Source organism: Sarcophilus harrisii, chromosome 2, assembly GCF_902635505.1.
Source record: "Sarcophilus harrisii chromosome 2, mSarHar1.11, whole genome shotgun sequence".
In the NCBI taxonomy this organism is placed as follows: Eukaryota; Metazoa; Chordata; class Mammalia; order Dasyuromorphia; family Dasyuridae; genus Sarcophilus; species Sarcophilus harrisii.
In genome coordinates, this window is record NC_045427.1 from 466,055,629 (window position 1) to 466,075,074 (window position 19,446).

A 19,446-nucleotide genomic window follows, 5' to 3' on the forward strand; every position below is an offset into this window, starting at 1 on the left:
AGATCTGGGAGGAACAAACTTCATGATTATATAGATGATTTTCAGGTGACCAAGTCTAATCATGAGGAATAAACTTAAATTCTATTACTTTTGCCAACTCTCTACCCTCTCTAACCAGAGGGAAGGAAGTTACCCGGGGCAGGGAATGAGGTATGAATTTTAGAGTTGGTATAATCTTGCAGGAAGATAGTTGCTGGAGATAATGATGAAATCCAGAAGAACATGCAGGTGGGAAATGATGTCACAATTGCCGAGGCTTGTCAATTATACCTCTACAATATCTCTTGCATGTGTGTTGCTTTCTCCACTCCCATGTCCACCATTTTAAATGATGCTTTTACCTTTTTGGGGGGCTAAAACGGTCACTTACTAAATGGTCATCTTACTTCAACTCTCTCTCCTCTATCCTCTATCTGACCCCCAAATGAAGAGTCCAAAAGCACAAATCTGAGCCCTAGAAGCCCTGTTGGTGGGGTCTCTATTGCCTCCAGGACTAAGTATGGCCTTTCTTATTATCACTGAAAGTCCTTCACAATGACTCCAGGCTCTCTTTTCAGACTTATTACACATTACTCCCCTTCTCAGACTCCCCCCTCCATCCAAATTGGCCTCTTTATTTTCCTCACATAAAACCAGCTGTCTCTCCTTCTTGTGTCTTCGAACAAGCTGTCCCTGATTCCTGGAGTTTATTTCCTTGCCATTTCCATCTTTTAGAATCCCTAAGTTCCTCCAAACTTCAGCTAAAGCAGAGTCTCTCACAAGAAGTCCTTTTTTCCTCTCCCCTGTCTCAGCTACGCGTGCCTCCCAATGACTGAAATTACCCAGTATTTTGCATGTATGTATATATTTACATATGGGGTTTTCTTGGCAGGGATACTGGAATGGTTTGCCATTTCCTTCTTCAGCTCATTGGACAGATGAGAAAATTGAGGCAGGTTAAGTGACTTGCCCAGGATCACCTGACTAGATTTGAATTCAGGAAGATGAGTCTTCCTGATTCCAACTGGGCACTCTATCTACTGTACCACCTCACTGCCCATTAGTGTACAATAAAAAATGACAAATATGAGGAAGTGAGAGAAATGTGGGAAGATTTATATTTCATGATGCAGAGCCAAGGGAGTGGAGCTGAGAGGACACAACGCAAATTAAAAGACTACTAAAATAAAATTGAGCTCTGAGTAACTGAAAAACAAAGTTCCCAGAAAAAGATAATGAAACACAACTCCATTCCTTACAGCAAAGTATTATATACACTGCCAGACATCTCTCTGGCAGTAGATGAATCAGATTTTTTTTTTTTTTACTCAATTGTTTTTCTTAGAAAGGAGGGTTTCATCTATAGGGTGGGAACTAACCATAATGTAAAAACAAGAGGCATATTAAAACTAAGATGCCATGAAATGCACATACACAAAAGTAGTTTTAATAGCTCCCTATCACCTTTTAAGTGAGATCCAAACCCCTCTGCTTAGTTTGCCTTCAGAGAGACACCAGCTTACCTTTTAATGCTGATTTCACAATCCTACCTCTCACACATTCTATAGTGTCTGGCAAACTGGCCTATTTGCTGTTCCCCCAAAGAGATCTACAAGTTCTCTCTGCCTTGCACAAGCTTAAGTCTAGAATATTCTCCTTCCTCAAAAGCTCTGCCTCTTAGAACCCCTAACTACTTCAAGGATCAGCTCAAGAACTAACTCCATTCTAGGTCTTTCTTGATTTCCCCACATATTACTTGTCCCTCTGGAGCTTTTCCCAACATTTACTTTCTTTTCACTTTGTCTATATTTCATACTTAGCAATCTATGCCAGTTAGACTATAAACTCCTTGAAGACAGACTTTCTCTGTATCCTTTCCTCTAGCCCAGGTCCTGGAACACATTAGGACTAACAAACCCTTATTTGTGCATGTTCCTTCTCCCCTCCCCTGGTAGGGTCTAAAGCAGAGGGGAAGCTAGCTGTCCCAGTGGATAGAGCACCAGTCCTGGATTCAGGAGGACTGAGTTCAAATTTGATCTCAGATACTTACCAGTTGTGTAACCCTAAGCATGTCCCTTAACCCCTATTGCCTCCCCCTCCACCTAAAAAGTCTAAAGCACAGATCTCACCAAATCACACCCCTTCCCCTTTCCCCATTCAACAAAGTTCAGTGCTCCCCTATCATTTCCAGGATCAAATACAAAAATCCTTTATTTGGCCCCAAAGTGCTTCCCCACCCAGCTCTCTCCGACCCTCCTAATCTTCCCACACCTTGCTCCTTTCCTTATTCACTCGGCAATCCAGGGAAGACAACCTCCCTGTTTTCCCTCAACTCATCTTCACTGTGTATCACTGGATCTTTCCCATGTCTGGAAGACTCTCCCTCCTCAACAACTCCTGATTTCTAACTTCTTAAAGTCCCAACCACAATTCCATCTTCTAGCAGAAGCCTTTCTTGACCTCCATGAATGGTCCTTGGTGCCTTTCAATTAATCTTGTACAATAGATATGGTTTATACCTAGAGCAGTTGTTGTTTTCCCATTGTTGCTCCCATGTGGCCGTGAGCTCCTTCAGAGCAGGGGCTGACCATAGTCTTGTTGTGTATCTCCAGTGTTTAGTTAGCCCGTTGCCTTGCACACAGTAAGGATTTATTAATTTTTTTGAGTTGAATTGGAGAGACAATTCTTACTGGTATGAAACAATTAGAAAACAAGAAAGGACAGTGTATAATCAAAGGACTCAGTTGAATATATCAAGTGCCAAAATATACAGTGGTCGATAAGTGCTCTGGGCAGTCAGGAAGGGGAGAGATCAATGCTGACTGGAGGTTGTCCCAGAAGGCTTGATATGGGAGCAAGGCTTTAAAGAATGAATAGGATGTAGATACACAGAAGGGAGGTGGGGGTGGGGTGAGACCATCCTGGGTCCCACTCCCTGCACTCAGCAGTCCTGCAGAGGGAGAGTGGGAATCAGACAAGCTAGAGGCTCCAGCAAATGAGTCAGCATCTAAATAGATACTTTAAATATCCAGCTAATTACAAGTTGATGAATTATAAATTGAATTAACCTAGTGGGCTGGAACCTTCAGGAGCCTAGCTGAAATCCGCAGGTACCTGCTAAGGTAGAAACTGGTGGCCCTAGGCTCTGGGCTAGAGCTAACCTGAAATAAAAACTTTCCAAATGAAAGAAGGTTTGTCTGTCCTTCTTGCAGTGGGGGACTTGTAGGGAGCAGTATTCGAAATCTCTTTCTTCTTTCTGTCCCTGTTATCTGATCTAATAGAATAGTAAGGTCCTTGAGAGCAAAGGCTGTTATTTTCTTTTTGTTGTACCTATCCCCAGTGCTTAACACAGTGCCCTGCACATAGTAGACAGGTAATAAATGCTTCTTAATTGCTGGATCCCTTGTTTTATAGAAAAGGAAGCTGGTCTGAACTGAGAAATCACAGGATGTTAGAAACAGAACTTTTTAGAGCTCATTTAAGCTAGCTGCCTTATTTTTACATTTGGGGAAACTGAGGAACAGAGCGAGCAAGTGATTCCACCAAAGTCCTGGATAAGTAAATTTTGGGAAGAACTGCATCTTCTGCGGGACTCTCAGGTTATTTTCACTCCATGAAGCTGTTCCAAATCACATAATCAGGGAGGAGCAGATCTAGGAGCTGAGGGCTCGTTCTCACCCAAGTCACATGGTCTCTTCAGGGGAACTACATCCACCCCACACACACCCCTTTGCCTCCCACACTTGCTTCATTTAATGTAACACCCTCCTGTGCCAGGCCAGGCTGGCGGGACTGCTGCCCAAAACTCCTACTCAGACAAGTTATCAGCCTGAGCCAAAGTACAGAATGTTCCCATTTCCTGAGCAGGGAGCCCCAGGGAAGCACAGCGAGGTGTGGCCAGGACCCCTCCAGTGCCAGCGTGCTAACCAGAAACCCCAGGGAGCTAAGGAAGGGGCAGGAAGGGGCAAGGGGATTTCTGGTTGGCTAGTGCTTGCTCAGGAAAGGGGCCTCTAGGACAAACTGGGAGCCTCTAGGGACCAGGAAAGTTTTTCAAGAGGAATGAAGGGCAGCTCTATCTAAATTCTGCAGGAGTCAACACTGTCAGCAGGCAGCGGCACAGTGGGAGGGCTGGAGCTACGAAAGAGCCCCCTTTTCTTGGAAGCCCCCTTATCCTTTCTCCCTGGTCAGTCCTGCTTGTCATCACGATTGGGAGAAGATGCAACCTTGGAACAGAGAGCAATCAGCTAGTCTTCCAGAGATCGTGTTCTGTCCAGTAGAAGGAGTTTGTCCGTGATCTGCTTAGTCCAGCACAGGGGAACAAGGAGAGCCCCAGAGTCCCTCCCCATTCCTGGCCCTCTGCTCCCCTGTGGCTTCCCCAAGTCCGGGGAACTCTGATGGGGAGGGGTGGGACACACCCAGTTGTCTGTAGGTGAGGGTTTGAGAAGGGGAGAATGGAAAGTGAATGTTAGACTGAGGCCCTCTGTGTGGCCTGGGAAGGAAGGGAAATCCACAGGATGTGTGCCTGGGAAGAGGAAAGCAATCTGGAGGGCTAACCTACAGGCCTGTAAAGGGAAACAGCCCTATTCCTGCCCCGGACAAGCAGACTGGAAGGAAGGAGAAAGTATCCAGTATTCCGGGGGCTGATCACTGGGGGCTGATTCCGGTTCAGATCACTGGGGAGGGGATGGCACCTAAATTGGACCAGGAAGGAGTCACACGAGGAGGGAACAAGCATTCATTAAGGGCCACTCTGCCAGGTACTGTGCTAAGCACTTTATAAATAGCATAGATTTTCATTTGGTGGGAGGTAGGTGCTTTGATCTGCTTTTTACAGTGGTTGACATAAAATGACTTGCCCAGAGTCACACAGCTAATGAGTGTCTGAGGTAGATACGAACTCCTGATCCCAAAGCCAGCACTCTTTGTGGTACACCAGCTACTTGTTTCATAGAGCCACAGAACTTGAAAAATGGGAGATGTTCTGGGCAAGTCTGACACCTTAAGTCCATGCTGAGAAATGAAACAAAATGATAGCCTTTTGAGACCATCTTACATTAATTTTATTTTATGTGGCCATCTTACATCCACCAAAAGGAGGTTTACTTAATAAGAGAAAGGCTATTCACCAAGCATTCTTTCACTTGAGGGAAACTCCTTTGCCTCTTTATTTGCTTTGGTGGGGTCTTAAAGAAGTTTATGTTTCACTGGAAAGACCTCCATTCCCCCCCAACTGGCTTTTTGTACTTTGGGGACCAGGAAGCCACCCCTTTAAGTCCCTTAGGGACAATGACAATTTCATTACTTTTTAGGGGAAAACTAACCTAGCCTTGGCGGACTAAATTTTACTCTTATCTCAGAAAAGAACTCATTGTTTATTCACTCCAATTCATACATGAACAAAATCTCCACTTTAACAAACCCAACCAATGGACATCCAACAGTGGAGGGACTTTAACAGAGAAGCTGTCGAAAGCTGGATAGGCTTGATGCTGTCCCCTCAGCAGACAGGTGACTACCTCTAAGCTCCCCATGTCTGACCATTCTCAGCAGGTGCATGAGGCGGGCTGTCCACCTCTCACCTTGCAGAAGAGCATTTTCCTCCCACAAGCAAACGGCCCCTCCTTCCCACACCCTCTATTCCCACCACGTGAGTTAAAGAATGAGACAGATTAAGGAGGGCTTAGCTGAGGCAGGGGACTAGGCATAAAAGGGGTCCCGCAGAGCCTCGTTATTTTTGTCACCGTCCGGAATAGGACGAGGAGGTCACGTGACCACACACCCCAACACGAACCGGCAAAGACCTATAGGGCCTGGTAGGAAAAGAACTCTGGAAACTCAAACAAGAGAAGCAGGAGAGCAGTAAGCAGCCAGGTTTCCTTGTTTGGGTTACAAGGCCACCTAGAAATAGTGCACAGGTTAATCCTCCATAGACCAGAGCAGAAAGCATCAGGCTGCACAAAAGCAAAATTTCTCCGATGGAAAAAACAAGGGAAAGGAAGAAAAGAATCAGATCTCTCCCTCTGTGAAGGGGAAAAGATGATGGTTCAGCAGCTGCATGTGGGTTTCCTGGAGTAAAGAGATTTGCTCCCCCTTTTAAATGGACTATTTTTAACCTTCACACTCTCTTTGCAGAGGGAAGGACGAGGAGTTAAGAGAAAAGTTTTCTTCCTCCTTGTCCCCCTGTCGCACCACCTGAGCAGCCCATGTCCGGTGGAAGGGGCAGCAAATACAGGCTTAAGCATAAGTGAGGTCTCCTGGCAGGTCTGTGGGCTGCCTGGCTTAACCTTCCCCAAGCTCTCAATCACATACTCAGAAATGAGTCATAGAGCAGCCGAGGCGCTCGGATTTACAGTCAGATGTATCTACTCTCCCATGTGATCGGGAGCAAATCACTTATACTTTCTGCGCCTCAGTTTCCATATCTGTCCTATGAGCACGATAATCCTTGAACGAGCCACCTGCCAGGGTCATGGTGAGTTTCAAATGTGCTTTGAAAATTATTCATTTTCATTTCTAATAAACTGAAGGAGGGGGAGCTGCTCATTGCAGCTATTCAGACAGATTTCAGAGTTTTCTGCAGTCTATGAGTTCCAGTCCCTTAAGGTGAAGAAATCTTTCCTGAGCCACTCAGAAGGGCTACAGGGCAGCTTGTCTGGAGGGTCTCAAGCCTCTGCTGCTGTTTCCCTCCCACCCCCAGCCAAGACACTTGCCTAAATTACTGCAGTACATTAGGGAAAATCGCTGGATTTGGAGTCAGACTTGATTTCCTATCTTAACTCTGTTACTTACAATCTTATGACCTTGAGCAAGACATTTAGTATTTACGAATGAGGTCAGAAAATGGTTTCCTCCTTAGGAAGTTTCCTGTTTAGGACCTTTCATTCTATGTGAAAGGAAAAGGTAAGATTTAACTAGATAACTTCTAAGGTCTCTTCTGCCTCTAAACCCTTAACCCTTTGAGTTCATATTGCTGTATATGGGTAGGTCCTCTATTACAATCCCCATTCTTCAGAAGAGGGAAACTGAGGCTTAGTGAGGGAATGTAATGGAAGAATCAGGACTTGAACACCCACTTTCCAATCCCTGGATTAGAATTCTTTCCATTATATAACACTGCCTTTCACTTGAACCGGACCCCAAGAAAATCCAGGCAGCACTTTTGTCCCTGCCCCTACCCACAGACCCTCTCCCACAACACACATAGGCAAACACCCCCTTCTTGTCCATGTCTGGAACATTAAAATTGCAGCCACGTGGCAGCTTTTGTCCAGCGGAAAGCCAGCAGCCACCCACATGCTGGAAGGGCTCACTCTAAGATTCGCCTGTTACAGGCTCTCAAAGACTGTTTGTTTGCCCCCTAGGCTGGGATCCTTGGTTTCTTCATTATGTTCAAGCTAAATTGTGCAGCAGCCCCTGCCCAAGTACAGAATAGAATCCTATGAAGAGCAAGAAATAAATAAATAAAGGCTGAAGGGAGGTTGTGAGTTTCTGGGTTTGTTTAAAAGAACCTTTTTTCTGCTTCATCCTTTCTTTATAGGCTTGATTCCTCCAGGAGATTAAGGGGGGAAATTTCTGAACAAGACTAGTAGCTGGCAGATATTTCTTGACCTGGTGCAGCTCTCTGACCACCAGGGTTGGAGGAGGGATGATGAAATTTTAATTGGTTGGAGAGCCAAGATATCACCAGTAATTGGAGCCCAAGTGTCTCCCCAAGTCCTAAAGGCAAGACCTTCAGTGAGGAAGGGATCTTGGGATAGCCTCAGGCAGTTCTGTGCCAGAAATGTACAGAAATCATAGAGAGAACTCTGGAGTGAGAAGACATCTGGACTATTCCCTCTGGCCCCAGAACCCTCACTACTCAGCAAGGGAGAAGGGTGGAGGTCTTTGGAGATATGTGTGTGGTCCAGGAGAAATCAGGAGGATTTGTGACTTTTTGACCTTTCCAAAGTTCTCCCTGGGCCTTTGGACACTTGGATGCTTTGTGCCTCAGCATCCCTCCTGAGGTCAGACCAGCATTCGGGGGGCTGCTGCTCTGGCCCTCAAGTTCTTTCATCACTGACCTTCCTGTAAAGAGCTCAGGATTTGGAGTCGGGGGCACAGATTCAAGTCCCCATTATGTTTTTGGGCAGCTTCTTTCTGGACCTGTTCCCCTTTGCCAAGGTTGGACCCAATGGTTTCTAAGGTCTTTTCTGGCTCTGCCCGGGGAGGGCATTTACAAAGCAGACATCTGTACAATAAATAGATTTCTAAATTTAGCCTCAGAACAGATGTTAGTAGTGGACCCCTTGAATATTTGGTGAGTGCATGGGAACCCTCCCTCCCAGCTTGTCCAGCCAGTACATGGGTGCTTAGAGTTAACTGAAGAAAAACTTGTCTGATTAGCTTTCCAAAAGAGGACAGACTATCCAGGACTTTCAATTAGACCACCTGCTCTGTGACATTGCTTATATATTTTAGTGCAGGAAAATACCTTCAAGGTCTTTGAATCCAGTCACCTTGCTTTATAGGCAAGAAAATCGAGCTGAAAGAGGTTAATTAAGTGACTTCCCTTCTTCACACATCTGAGGCAGAATTGGAACTCTGGTTTTCCAGATTCCAAGATCGGTACCCAGTCCCATGTATCAGCCTGCAGGAGGCCCACCAGCCTCCAGCCTCCAGCCTCCAGGACACACAATGGGAGAGGCAGAGAGATTTTTTTCTGGGAAGGGGGGAAACCCCACTCCCCTGCTGCCCGTATCCCCCTTCTATTGGTTCTTGGGGTCCATGGAGGATCCTCCAACACAGCCTTTGGGGAACTGTCCCTGCTGCCTCTGCAAATTACTCGGCTTGCTTGAAGGCCCACATGATGAAGGAGACCCTGAGGAATGCCTTGGGGGAATCCATGACCTTCCCTAGAGAGCCTGGCGTCCAAACACCAGTGAGTTGATGATGCTTCTCTGTAGACACAGCCTTTTCATCTGTGACAGCTGCTACCACGGGTAATTCTTTGCTGGTTATTTTTTTTTAAGTGAAGATAAAATATACACTGGGCCTTTCCCCCTCCCCTAGGGATCCCAGTCTCCATTGCCACCAGCAGCAAAGCATAATGAGAGGGAGCCCCTGGGGTGGTGACCCCCAGGCAGGATGCAACACCAAGAGAATAAGAGCTAGCATTTATGCAAGACTTTGAGATTTGCAAAGTGTTCTAGTATATTATCTTATGTGAGTCTTTTTTTTTTTAATGGGGTTAAGTGACTTGCCCAGGGTCACACAGCCAGGAAGGGCTAAGTGTCTGAGATCAAATTTGAACTCAGGTCCTCCTGACTCCAGGGCTATCTTATTTGATTCTCACGACTCTATGAGGGAGATATTATCATTATTCCTGCTTTATAGCTGGGGAAATTGAAGTTCAATACAATTCAATGATTTATCTAGTGTCTGAGAAGAGACCTGAACTCAGGTTTTGCTGGTTATAACCTCACTCCATTCACTACTGGATCAGCTACCTTCCCAAATCCACAGTGCTTGACTTAGATAGAAAGTCAGGTCAGCTGCTAGAAAAACTGAATCTGTACCACTGCAGCCAACACCTTACCCAGGAAAAACCCACCCCAAAATTCACGTTTCCTTCTTTCTAACCTGACCATTTCTGAGAATAATAATTTTTCTGACTCACCTTTATATCCCTGACATTCATATCATCTTTTGTGGGTTCAGAGAGCTCTTTACACACATTCTCTCATTTGATTCCGACCATAAAGAGGGAACTAACACAGATACTGCCATCCTCACTTCACAGATGAGGAAACTCAGGCTCACGAAGTCTCTTACTGGAGTTCACACAGCTAGGAAGCACTGGTGCTGGGATTTTGACCCAATTCTTTTAATTCTAAATTATTTTCCATTTCCATTGCTCCACACTGCTGGCAAGTCTATCCAGAACTCCCAAGGAGAAGCTACCTTATCTCTCAGTCCCTCTGGTGACTTTGTCAGAATTAGAACTCAGAGTCTCCCGGATTTGGGGCTCTTTTAACCCCGTGGGAATCCTCTAGATTCTGCTATTTTCGGAAGAACCTTAGACACCCTGCCTGTCCAAGTTTATATACAAAGCAGGTATATTTAGGCCATGTAATAAAAAGATGGCTAGACTCACAGACGGCATGGATAGCTGACAACTCCTCACACATTCCAAGAGGAGACTCCTATTTTATGGAGAGCTAGGCTCTTGTTTCTCTCCTTTCCTATAGTTAAGAAAAGTATGGAGTGATAATTATATCTGTTATTCAGTTTTTTTTCAGTTATGTCCAACTCTTTGTGATCCCATTTGATTGATTTTTTTTTTACAAAGACACACCATTTCCTTCTACAGCACATTTTACAGATAAGGAAACTGAGGCAAACAAGCTTAAATGATTGCCTATGATCACACAGTAAGTGTCTGAGGTTGAGGATTTTAATTTGAGTCCTCTTGACTCCAAACCTAATACTCTTATCTACTATGTCACCTAGCTTTCTACGCTAGTCTCTCATTATTGATGGTAATAGAATCAGGACTTATTAATAAAATCAGCTAACATTTATATAGTACTTTATAGTTTAAAAATATTTTAAATATTTTATCCTCTATCAAACTGTGCATACCCTTTGATCCAGCAGTGTTTCTACCGAGCCTATATCCCAAAAAGATCTTAAAGGAGGGAAAGGGACCCACATGTGCAAAAATGTTTGTGGCCAGAAACTGGAAACTGAGTGGATGCCCTTCAGTTGGAGAAGGGCTGAATAAATTGTGGTATATGAATGTTATGGAATATTATTGTTCTGTAAGAAAAGATCAACAGGATGATTTCAGAGAGGCCTGGAGAGACTTACGTGAACTGATGCTGAGTGAAATGAGTAAAACCAGGAAAACATTATACATAGCAAGAGCGAGATTATGGGATGATCATCTGTGATGGCTTTACCTCTTTTAAACTATGAGGTGATTCAAGGCAAATTCCAAAGTAGAGACATTTGCATCCAGAAAGAGCACCTGAATGTGGATTACAATATTTTCACTTTTTTGTTGTTGTTTGCTTGCTTTTTGTTTTCTTTCTTGTTTTTTGTTTTTTTCTCCTTTTGATCTGATTTTTTTTGTGCAGCACAATAAATATGGAAATATGTATAAAAGAATAGCACATGTTTAACATATTGGATTACTTGCTGTCTAGGAGAGAGAGTGAGGGGAAGGGAGGGAGAAAAATTTGAAACACAAGGTTTTGCAAGAGTGAATGTTGAAATATATGAAATATATATATATATGTTTGCATATATTTTGAAGGAAACACTATTATTAAAAAAGATAAGATTATTTAAATATTATTTTTTAAAAAATAAAATTTTATCTTCATAATCTGGAAGGTAGGTGCTGTTATTATCCCCATTTCACAGCTGAGAAAACTGGATCAAACAAAGATTCAGTGACTTACCCAACATTACAGTCAGTAAGTGTCTGAGACAGAATTTGAACTCAATTTTTCCTGATTCCAGTACCAGCACCAGTACAATACCAGTACTCTATCCACTGCATGCACTGCATAAGTGCATAAGACTTGTCTCCAAATCCAGAATTCATTCAACTCAGCCACATTGTTGTTTTGTTGTGTCTTTTTTTTGGGGGGGGGGGTTGCAACTAGATTTCAGTCCTATTCTTTCTCGTAGTTAAGACACAAAGGGGAAAAAAGGGAAAGGAAGAAAGACTTTATTGCCTTGGAGTTAGAACTGTGGCCTTCTGGCTAGTTCAGAGCTTACCTGGTAGATCCAGTAATATGTTTTCTCCCATTTCCTCTGCTAAGAACCAGGCCAAGCTTGGGAGTGGAGCACCAGAGGACTCTGAGGATACAGATGCTTTCCTGATTTTTTTCTTTCTTAGAAAACCTTCCCAGCCCCTGGATTGAAAAGAGTTGGCTTTTTTTTTTTTTTTTTTTTTTTTTTACATTAATTGAATCTCTGGGCGACTATGATTTGTTCTGGGCTCTGCATCAGGACTAGAACACAATTTGCTCAACATAGTGTAACCCCTGTCCCAAAGCCCATTGCTCCTGCTTTAGAAATGGCCCAGCAAAATCAGAGACATCCCTGGGGAGGATAGAATTCCCTCAATAGGGTGATGGGCCTGAGGGTAATACCAGACTTTCTGTAAATTTCTAGACTTAGTAAAACAATATTGACCTGAGGTTTCCTGGAGAGAAACAACCCCCACCAACTTAGGGAAAGACTTCTTTCTGTAAGTCTGACCTTATGGGATAAAGAGAGTCCCTTATCATTCATTCATTGCCCAAGTTCATACCTTATTCTTATTCCCGTTTATGTGTTTCACAAAAAGCATTCTTCCTTCTTTCCCTACCTCTTTTTTCTTTCTTTCCTCCCTTCCTCCCTCTTCCTTCCATCCCTCCCTTCTTTTATTCCCTAATTCTGTGCTTCCTTCCTCCCTCCTTCCCTTCATTTTTTTCTCCCCTTCTTTCTTCCCTTATTCCTTTCCTTTGTCCTTTCCTTCCTTCCTTTCCCCTTCCTTCTCTCCCTCCCTCCTTTGCCTCCCTTCTTCTGTTCTTCCTTCTTCCTTCCTTTTTTTTCCATCTCCCTTCCTTCTTTCCTCCTTCCCTCTTTTCCTTCTTCTCTCCTGGCTTCCCTCCTTCCTTCCTTCTTGCTTGTTTGCCTTCCTATCTGACTACCTCATTTTCCCCTCCTTTTCTTCCTTCCCTTTCCTCTTTTTTTCTTTTCTTTCCATTTCTTTCTGTTTAATTTCTTCTTTCTTTTTAAAATCAAAATTGCTACAGAAACAAACTCAAAACTGACCATTCTTATCTCTGATGTCTCTTCTGATCTCAAGTCGTATTTGCATGAGCAAGCATTTCTACCCAGATGTAATCAGTATATACTACTTTGGATTCTGCTTTTTTTTCTCACTTTGCATAATTTCAAATTTACATTTCCATTTATTGACTTAGTCTTCATATTTAAGACCTTGTTCTTAAAAAGCAGCTTAGCTCAGGCTGGGTTAGTCAGACAGCAAAATGGTGCCAGTGTAAGAAGCTATTAATATGTCCTGTATAATTCAATCCCCTTCTAATCCTGTACCAGCTCTGTCTGTGCCCATCTTTGGTCTGTTCCCATCATTGTTTGATGAATGGTCACCAGGCTTAAGGAATTCTGCTGTGAACTCTACGTTTTCCAAGAGCACCATGCTGTGTCCATGGAAGCATGGACACTTCTTCATAGTTGAAGGCCACACAGATCCTCCACAATGCAGTGGGGGGGAAAAACTCATCTTTGCAAACCACAGGGAAGAAGCTACACTGTCCACCTCCAAAATCATTTACCCAGAGGTAGATGGCTGCTCTTATTTCTCTGTAACTTTTGTCTCTCCAAAAGATAGAAAGCTCCTTTACCAATAAGAGAATGATTAAATCTGGTAAAGAACAAAGAGCATGGGTTATTCCCTCTCCTTCCTTCCCACCTCTCTGAAAACAATGGGAAAAGCAATGGGACATTTCAGTGCAGAGGAATCATGACCATGCCCTGGACCACCTGAAAGATCATTTTCCCTACCATTTTGCAGAGGAGAACATTAAGGCTTCAAGAGGGACAGTGATCTTGGAGCAAATCTATTTAACTATCTTCTTCACACAATTCACACATGGCAGAACTGGAATTTGAATCTAGTTCTTTGAATTCTACCATCCAGGGTACTGCACTGCCTTTTCTTTGTAAGTCTCAAGACCTGGAATAGTCCTGAGCACATAAAGGGTTTAGTGAAGACTTGAATGAACGGATGCTGTTTGTTGAATGCACTGCCATATTTATTCCCTTGGCTATGTGCTTTATCATGGCTAAATGTGACTTTTTGGCATCACTCAGACCTTAAGACTTCTGAAAGGAGAAGCCCCAAATTCTGGTCCCCCAACTTTAGAATCCTGTTGTCTGTGCCTGGGACTATGCATATACTAGGTGCAACTTCAGAATCCTTTGGGGATGACGATGAGTCAGTGGTTGCTCCTGGCAATAGGAGCACCCTGGGACATTTTTCCAATCTGGGCATTAGAGACCTTCATACCCTTTTTGTCCCTCTGGGGACAGAGGGTTGTCCCCAACCTTCCCTGGTTGAGGAGCAGGTGTCCAGGACTCCCTATGGAAAAAGGACTCTGGTTCTTCTAGAGTTTCCAGCAAAGCCTGTAATAGTACACTACATTCAAGGGATCATTTCATTAGTGCCAGTCACTCCTGCTCCTGCTAAGAATGCTCTATGGCACAACCTGGACATGGTCTAAGACTAATCACTTTTTCTGATGACTCTTTAAGGGAATCAATCTTTTTCATATTATTTCAATACTACCAAAATATACTCTAAAGAAGGCAACTTCTTTTTCCATCCATTCATTCAACAAATATTTACTGAATCCTAGGGTCCTAGAAGGAACCTGAGAGACCACTGGGTCCAACCTTCTCAATTTGCAAATGAAGAAACTTAAATTCAGGGTATTAAACATTTGACATTTAAGAGAGTTACAAGATTAAAGAAGACATGATCCCTTTCTTTATGGTACTTACCACCTCATTAGAATGATAAACCAAGTCTACAAATCAATAGTTCTAGACTTAGGAACCAGACTATCTGGGGCTATGAATCCCAGTTTTACAATATTCTTCTAACCATGTGACTGAGCAAGTCACTTGATCTGAGTCTCAGATCCCTGCAAAAGAGGAATAGTAATGTGCAGTTACAAATCAATAGTTCAAAGATGTGATTTTGTCCATTAATCCCTTAACCAGTACAGATTGCAGTTTATTCATGTTGTATATGATATATTTATATACGGTATCAAGTCAGTTCCTTGGCTGTCTTCTTTAGTGTATATGACAGAGTTGGGGTTTAGAAAATTTCTTAAGAAGTACGTATCTTTGTTTCAGTGCTTCTAGAGATTCCAATCAGTTTTCTATCACTATTCATGATCCTGTAATTTACTTTGAGCCTGACTTTTCCATCAGATGCATTCCCTTTCAATAGAGACTGAAGTTAAAAAAAAAAAAAAGATTTAATGAGCCTTGATGGCCAAAAACACCTATTCCTTAAAGGCCAAACCCCTAGTGGTGAGCCTCTTTACATTTACCTAGGCTAGTCCTTGGACAACAGATAAATGTTCTTTAGCCAGACCCTTAACTGTGCTTTTTTCAGATGGCTAGAATATGCTTTTAGCGTGCTAATGTAGCTGTTGAGCTCCATATCATGAGAAAACCTTGCCCTAACATAGCTCCCTTTCTCCTCCCTCCCCTTAACCTCCCAGATAGTTTACTCCATTTTTAAAATTTTGTTTTCTCCAATTAGAAATATCCTTTGAGATTAAGAACCTTCCTCTTTTATTGTATTTGTATCCTCGATACTTAGCACAGTGCCTGGCACAAAGCAGACACTTAATAAATCCTCTGTCTCTTTTATCAGGGTCCTGAAAGACTTCTTGTAAGATGGAGGTGCCATTTGGACTAGGCTTTAAAGATTTCAACAGTCTGCGATGGGGGTGGGAGGAGGGGAAAGCATCAAAGCCAAGCAAACAGCAGCTACAGTGTCACAGAAGAGGGAAGCACGAGGCATATTCTGGGAATAGTCAGTCCAGACTGGCTGGACCAGTGGGTGCAATAATACTAGTAATTGACATTTTTATAGGGCTTTAAAGTTTGCAAAGCACTTTACATACATCAGCTCATTTGAGCTTAACAACAATTGGGTGAGGTAGATCCTACTAGTGTTATTATCTCATTGTAGGGGTGAGGGAAGGGAGCTTTGGCAAAGTGGAGTGACTTGCCAGGAACCCCACACTAGTGAGTGTTGGAGGCAGGATTTCAGCCCAAGCTCCCCTGATTCCAAATCCAGCAGCACTCTCTGCGCTTGGACTGGAAGGAATACCAGGCATAGCGTAGCACAATCCCCACCTCTGTTTTCCTCCTATATTAATGTCTGTTCATAGTGACCAACACCCCTGACTCCGGACCATTCCAAAGCTCCAGGGCAGAAAGCCAGTGAAACCTGAGCCCCAGCCCCAGAGGGAGGGGGAGAAGCCAGGACTGGAGGTACAGATTTGGGAGTCATCTGATCTGCACATGGGTGGTAGTTAAAAACACATGTAGAAATAAATGAACTCTCCCAGGGAGTCCATGTGGAGGGAGAAAAGCAAATGCACTGTTGTTTCTCCCTGAGCTACAACAGTCCTCGGGATGATGGGAGGAGGGTCGACCCCCCCAGAGAAGAGCGCAAGAGTGCCTTAAGGGGCCACGTCCAGGGGTTTGCTAATGGCACTTGGCTCAGTTCTGAGCTTTCCTGAGACTACTTGTGAAATTCCAGCCATTGCTTTGTGGCAAATATGTTGGGGGGACTTTCAGAACCTTCCACTTCAAGAACTGTCAGGGCTGCCTTTTGGTCAAATAGACTGATGTTCAACATTGAAATATCCTTCTGCTGAATTCAGCTCGGAATCACAATGATGAGTGTTTTTTTTTCCCTTTTCTTTTTTTCCTTACATTAAATTTTTCACTAGGTTTGCAACAGAATAATCCAGTACTCTGGACGTGAGTCTGAAAATGTGGATTTCAGACTGTTAACTCAAGGTCTCTGAGCTTAGAAAATGAAATACCAGGAAAATACCAAGGGAGAAAATACTTGTGTTTTTACTTTACATTGTACTAGTTCCTTGGGTTTTCCTGAAGGATCATATTTTTCTTTGCTATTTTCCTTCAAGAGCTTCCACAATCTCTGCTCGCTTGCTCTCCATATGCTAGTATTGAAGGGGCTTAAGTGCATACCAACCCACCGCTAAACCTACACTCGATAAAAAGATGCTCAGGAATCTATACATTGTGCATTTCTGGATCATGCCTGGAATCCCAAGCTTCTCCTTCTTCCAAGATAATTTTTGCTGGTAACCACCTCATAGGGAAAAAAAGACTCCTTAAAATCCTCTATATGGCATTCATGTGGGACTAAGTCAGCTTGTCAGGGTTATAAGAGCCTAATTTAATCCAAGCTTATTAACATGTAACATTTTAATTTGTCTTTTCAATAGGCTTAGCAGAGTATAAGTGTAACGAATTTAATATCAGAAGTAAGGATTTTATGTGTTAATTACAATGTTTCCATTTCTTCCAGAAGCTCTATCAAACAGGCGCTCACTGGCATAACCCCTGTGGAAAATAGAGCCCTGGAAAGTGAACGGATTTTTTTTTTGGCTCCTTCCCACTCACCCCCCAAATTGCAGGATTGAAAGCAATCAGAAAGAAAAATGGGTTTACTCTATGTCTAAAATTAACTGAAGCCTAATAATTGCCCACCCTTAAGCAAGAGCAACAGCTGCCTTGACATGAGGGGAATTTCAATAGTTCCTGGGCGCTGCTGGGTTGGCTGTGCTTGGAAACTAGACTTGCATTTCTTGGATTCGTGGAGGAGTCTCTGATTCCCTGACCCTGAGACTCCTCAGTAGCAGCGTCCAGTGCAACCTTTGAACCCTGTTTCCCTTGAGTCGTCTTGAGATTTCAAGTCCCGGAACATCCCTGGTTTCTATATCTCAGCTTTTAAGGATGCCTTGAGGGATAGAAATTGGAAATAGGAAATGTGTTGTAATAGGATGTGTCTGAAACCAGTAGTCAGATGGTCTAGGTTCAAATCTGAAACTGCCAGAAAAGTAACCTACATAATATTCGGCAAATCATTTAAAATCTTAATTCTCTCTCTGTCGAATGATGGGATAGTGTCTGAAGTCCCTTCTAAATCTATAAGCCTAGGATAAGATCTTTGTAGTTTGGCAGAGTGGCTATAGAACTGGCCCGAGAGCTCTGAAGACCCATCTCTCACACAGACTAGTTAAATAGTCCAGGGTAAATGACTGAACTTCCAAAGGCTTGAGGATAATAATATTCTGCTTTTTCTTTGTACTCCAGGGCTTTGCACAGGAACTGGCACATAGTAGGGGCTATGTTGGTTTCAAATCCTACCTCTGACACCAGCTGGGTGACCTTGGATAAGTCACAGAGACTCAGCTTTAGAGCTGGAAGCACCCCCAGAGACCATCCAGTCTGACCTCATTTTACAGATGAGGAAACTGAGGTAGTTCAATGACTTTCCCACTCAGGGAATAAGAAGTCGAATTGGAAGCCAGGTTCGGTAATACAACTCCGGTACCAAAGTTCTTTCCTTGGAATCTGCTGCCTTCTAGAGAAAGTATCAATTTGATTTTTTAAAAAATCCCTTAACCTCTCTGAGATTCAAGGATTTCCCACGGTGAGGTAATCAAGTATTGTCTCCAAATTGTTTCTTGAGGGTTAATCTTCTTTTCCAAATAGATTGCTATGTCCTAGAAGGCAGGGAGCCCATGTCTAGAGATGTAGTGGTATCACAATAAACATATGCTGTTTGAACTCTCTCAGAAGAAATTTGTCAAAATGAAGAAAAAGTGACAAGATATTCAATTCAACGACTATTTAAAATTTGATTTATTTTCCCCCAAGCAAAACCAATCAAAGAATAAACAAAACAAAGCAAAATAAATATGCCAAAAAACCTCCTACAATTAAGCAAAACAACACAGTGTTTGCTAATGATTGCTCATGCAACACTGCTCCTCTGCTATTTACCAATTAATAAAAACAAAAACCACAATACATCAGCTTTAACAAAGGAGCTCTAATTTTGTCCATTATAGCTGTCCTTCATTTTGCTGATTTTATCTTCCTACAATAATAATAAATGACATTTATATAGTGCTCACTGTGTTAAGCTACATGCTAAGTGCTTCACAATTACTATTTCATTTGATCCTCACACAACCTTACAAGGGAGTACTATTATTATCATTTCTATTTTACAAATAAGGAAAATGAAGAAAGCACTGACCCAAGGTCACATAGGTACCATCTGAGCTTAGAGTTCAACTGAGGTCTTCCTGACTCTGGGCTGATGTTCTGCCCACCACACCATCAAACTCTGCGTATATTAATCTTTTGGTTTTGTTTTTATTTTCTCCATTCTGCTTCACTTCATAGCTTCCCAAATTTTTTTATTGTTCATATTTGTCATTCTTCATAATAATATTCCATTATATTCACATACCACAATTTATTTATCCATTCCTTCATAATTGTGTGCAGTCTGTTTCCAATTTTTTGCTATTAAAATAAGACTAATTTGAATATTTTTACACACATGGATTCCTTTTTATTATTACTCAGCCCCTTACAGGAATTATGAGCCAAGGGGTATTAAAAGTTTTATTGTATAATTCTGCACCAGCAGTCAATCAGTTAATAAGAATTTATAAGCACTTACGATATACCAGATACTGTAAGGTTCTGGGAATCCAAAGATCCCCAGAATGAATGAAACGATATCTATCTTTAAGAAACTTATATTCTATTCAGAGAGAAAAATATATTCATAGGTAAATATATACATAACAGAGAGATGCAGAAGAA